Here is a 5,256-nt window from a genome sequence, read left to right as displayed (position 1 = left end):
TCATATTACTTTGAAAAGTTTTTGTCTTTTAGTACTTTGAAATGTTTTAACAGATGTGCTTGTACCTTGTATGATTATATAGAAGCAGAAGAGACCCGTTCCATTTTACAGTGCTTAAGCTAAATGAAAAAAAGAGTGTAAAGCAGTATTTCAAGATAATACTCAATTTCAGCAGTTTACTGCTGAAATAAATAACTTCAGTTTACTGCTGAAATTTGTGGCTGACCTCCAATATCCATATCTGCATCTGTTCCATTTTGTCTTTGTTGTCCTTGGAAGCCCATGGTTTCCCTAACTGGAAAAATGTATCTTGTCCTCAGAGTTGCGCTGCTTAAACCAGAAATCTATTTTTTTTTTTCAGTTGACTTTGTTAAACCAGTGCAAAACACAGGGATAAAATTCCAGTTCCTAATTTAAGCATTACATGTTTTGATGTAGATTAATTGAATGAAGAAGGTTCAAGGTAGGTAGATGTGTGACTGTATTGAGAGTCAGTGTGATGTTATGCTTTGTCTGAAGGGAATCCAGTTTGAAGCAACTTCGAATGTAGTGACATCAAGTCAGTAGTGGTCTGGATGTCTGGAAGACAGCTTTTTATATGTGTGTGTGTTGGTTTTTTTGTTGTTTTTTTTTTTTTCTTACAAGGTTTTCTTCAAAACCATTAATTAAACTCTTCATGCATGCTTTGTAACATTGGAATGAAAACCGGTTAGACCAGATCTATTGGCTTTCTTCCGTCTCCCTTTTCCCGAAAGTGAGCGTTGTCCTTGTCCTGGAAGGCTGAGCCCGGGTGGGATCATGGAGAGTGTTGAATTAAAGTTCTTGTAGTGTGAAAAGTTAGGGTATCATGGGCAGGTTTTATTTATGAATAAAGGGTGACGGTGTGTTTGTATAACAGGCAAGCATGTCTCATAACTCATTCCAAAGAAAATCTTGTCTATAGTGTGGTGATTTAGGAGCCGATGTCTAGACTACTTTGAGAAACTGTAAACATGATGTCTTCAGAACAAAACCATGAGAGTTTAAGAAAAATGCTGCACGTTATATTTTTAATATTTGACTGAATTCCAGGGAGATCAGAAGTATTTGGCAGTATTTGGTCTGCCTGACTACTGGATGAATTACTGAAGGAATGCATGTGCCAGTCCATAGTAACTTTTTCTTTCTTGAATACAGCAGCTTTGGATTTGTATGATTACATGATTTAAACAATGTATTTGTCAGTAATGGAAAATTTTTGCTTAAATAAGGGTGTACAAGTTTATGTACATCTTCATCTTATTAAACTGTTTATACATGTTTGAGAATCCATAGCAAGTGTGATCAAGCTCTTTATTATTTGACCTAAATAACTTGATATTTATACTCTTGTACTGAGCTGTTCAAAACCGTACATTTGAACTAGTGAGGATTTTTTTTTATTCTACCACAGATAATTTTGAACAATTTAATCTCAAGAATACTCAAATAGTTTTAGGAGGCAAGTAAATGCAGTTTTTCTGTTGACTGTGTGCAAGTTTATGTGCTTTTCGTTAGTCATTGAATGGTGCACTTACTGCACTGTTGGAATAGCTAGAGTGTAGCTGTAGTATTATTTCCATCACTTGAAGTTTTTACCATTGGGTTCTTCTGGTTGGTTTTGTTTTGGGGTGGGGAAGGACTTCTAGTTCAAAGACAGACATACAAGAAGCTCCACCAGAGGATGGATGAGGAGCTGACCACGACCTTATGACTCAGGGTTAAAGGGAGATCAGTGACAGGTGACATTATAGTGGGGGTCTGCTACAGAACACCCAACCAGGTAGACTGAGCAGATGAGGCACTCTATGGACTGGAGCAGCCTCACACTAACAAGTCCTGATCCTCATGGGGGACTTCAACCTTGCTCATATCTGTTGGAGGGACAGAACAGCAGGGCACAAGCAAGCCAGGAGATTTCTGGAATGGGTTGATGACAACTTCCTCCTCTGACTTACAGAGGAACCAACAAGGAGAGGTGATCTACTGGGTCTTGTTCTCACCAACAAGGGAGGGCTGGTGGAGAATGTGAAGCTCAAAGGCAGCCTTGGATGCAATGAACATGAAATGGTCCTCCTTTGGGCTGCAAGGAGGGTGCACAGCATACTCACTACCCTGGGCTTCAGGCGAGCAGACAGTAGGACAGAATCATTTAGGCTAGAAAAGACCTTTAAGATAATCAAGTCCAACCATTAACCCAGCACTGCCAAGTCCACCACTAAACCATGTCCCCAAGCACCACATCTACACGTCTCTTAAATACCTCCAAGGATGGTGAGTCAACCATTTCTCTGGGCAGCCTGTTCCAGTGCCTGACAACCCTTTTGGTGAAGAAATTTTTATTAATATACAATCCAAACCTCCCCTGGTGCAACTTGAAGCCATTTCCTCTTGTCCTATTGCTTGTCTCCTCTTGGGACAAGAGACTGACACCCACCTCTCTGCAACCTCCTTTCAGGTAGTTATAGAGAGCAATAAGGTCTCCCCTCAGCCTCCTCTACTCCAGGCTAAACACCCCCCGCTCCCTCAGCTGCTCCTCACAGCACTTGTGCTCCTGACCCTTCCCCAGCTCCGTTGCCCTTCTCTGGGAGTACTTCACCCTCTTTCTTACAGTGAGGGGCCCAAAACTGAACAAGGGATTTGAGGTGCAGCCTCACCAGTGCTCAATACAGGGGGACAATCCCTTCCGTGGTCCTGCTGACCACACTGTTCCTGATGCAGGCCAGGATGCCGTTGGCCTTCTTGGCCACCTGGGCACACCGCTGGCTCATATTCAGCCGGCTGTCAACCAACACCCCCAGGTGCTAGCATTTATGTAGTTGTCTAGTGAGTCTGTTCACATTACACACCTGCCTCCTCCTTCTTTTTCATCATGAATTGATTGCTGTTTCTTCTCCCATTTCATTAGGTAAAGTGAGATGGTGGAAGACACAAAACAGAAAAATTAGCTTTTCTTGGCAGTGTACTTCATTGCCAAGTCACAAAAAAGTTGACACTTCAATGTGAGACTGTGCGATTGCTTGGTCAGTGGTAAAATATGCCCTTCAGTGGTCCTCTGTGGATGTCTCCTGATGAGGTGTCTGGAACACTCCATAAAAAGTTACACTTGAGATCTTAGATGGAAATGACATCTCAAGGTGGTTATCTTAAAATATATCAGGGCATGTTGTAATGACAAGGACCTGCTCACCCCCTTTCACCAAAGATGGCTGAGGATGACCAGATGACATCTCAAGGTGGTTATCTTAAAATATATCAGGGCATGTTGTAATGACAAGGACCTACTCACCCCCTTTCACCAAAGATGCAGTTTTAGATTTGGTCTAGATGGAGCTACATATATGACTGAAAATACGTATATTAAAATCAGTGTATATTCATGTGTTCAGCATGTCTATGTCAGAGGGATACCATGAAGTTAATAACATTACTTCTCAAGCAATTCTGCCTAAAAAAAAATTGAAATGCACTCTGATTTATTGTTTGATTTTATGAAAAATATTTAGTGGAGTACCTGGAGTACTCTGTCCAGCTGTGGGGCCCCCAGAATAAAAAGGACATGGACCTGTTAAGAGTGGGTCCAGAGGAGGCCACGAAGATGCTCAGAGGGCTGGAGCACCTCTGCTATGGGGACAGGCTGGGAGAGTTGGGCTTGTTCAGCCTGGAGAAGAGAAGGCTCTGGGGAGACCTCATTGCAGCCTTCCAGTACCTGAAGGGGCTACAAGGGAGCTGGGGGGGACTTTTTACAAGGGCCTGTAGTGACAGGACAAGGGGTAACGGGTTTAAACTAAAAGAGGGGAGATTTAGGTTAGACATCAGGAAGAAGTTGTTCCCGGAGAGGGTGGTGAAGCACTGGAACAGGTTGCCCCGAGAAGCTGTGGATGCCCCATCCCTGGAAGTGTTCAAGGCCAGGCTGGATGAGGCTTTGAGCAACCTGGTCTAGTGGAAGGGGTCCCTGCCCATGGCAGGGGGGGTGGAACTAGATGGTCTTTAAGGCCCGTTCCAACCCAAAGCGTTCTATGTTGTAGTTCAGACAGACTTAATGTTTTATGAGGGTGTTATCAGGTGAAGTGCAAATACCAGTCCCAGTGATCTCTCTATTCCGCAGTGTATTTGTAAGAATAGTCCAGATCTGGTGTCAGAAAACTTTAATTGGGTATTGTAACATGCAAAGACTTCCATTTTACACCAAATAGTATTATACCATAGGTTATGCTGAGCTGAAGTCAGTCTCTAAATTAACATGTGTGTATAATCTTTGCAGAGCTGTCATCATTCTATGTATTAGAAATGCCTCAACAAATAGATGCTGAAGGTTTTGAATCTATATCCCATGTATAATGAGATGGCTATTATTAATAGTTCTTCTGTAAAGGAATTCTATTGCAGCTTTATCTTAGTGGTTGAGTAACGATTAAAATGATGATACTGGAAATAGATGTGATTCAACTGAATGCTAAAGATTTTTAGTTTCAGGATTTCTTTTTAATATAACATAATGCTATAGAACAGTATTGGTTTAGAGTCTTTCTGTAGAATTTGTTACCTAGTACTTGACAGGAATGTGTAAATAATGAAATTGCTGTTTGGTTTTTTATTATCCACTGTCTATCAAGAGTTTGCCTAGCAAGGGGTGTAATATTTTAAGCTGCTAGGTGGTAATGCTGTTACTTATTAGTTACTGTTTGTGCTCCAGTGCCTTCAGTATTCTTTAGAGACATCTGTTTGTCTCTCTTCTTTTGGAGGGAGAGGAAGTAATTTGGATGGGTCTAGACAAGGAAAATATAATTAGTAGTCGTAAGTGTATAATTGAAAAGAGGAGAAATCTATTATATAGTGCTTTCTTATAGGGGCAAACAATTATCCTGCTTTGACACCTTAACGAAGTTAGTCTGTAAAGCTTCTACTAACTTATAGCAGTGGTGAACTCCAGCTTCCTGTTTGTGTTCTTTTCAATATGGGAGAAAAACTGGCAGAACTGCATGCCATTGTAATTAAACTGTTAAACATAGAAACTTGAAGGGAGAAGCTTGTCTTACCTGTTCAGGGAGTATCTGTCAGCATATTTAAATGAAATTTTATTTTGAAACTGTATGTTTGTAGTTATTAGCACATTCCTAAGAAGCATAACTGGTTTGTGATCAAATGATGGAGGTATCTTCAAAACATGTACTAATATTTATTGCACTATAAACTCTGCACCTTTTGTATTTATTTGTGTTGGTTTTATTTTTACAG

Source organism: Eurypyga helias, unplaced genomic scaffold, assembly GCF_000690775.1.
Source record: "Eurypyga helias isolate BGI_N326 unplaced genomic scaffold, ASM69077v1 scaffold1881, whole genome shotgun sequence".
Lineage (NCBI taxonomy): Eukaryota > Metazoa > Chordata > Aves > Eurypygiformes > Eurypygidae > Eurypyga > Eurypyga helias.
Note: the sequence above shows the minus strand (reverse complement) of the source record.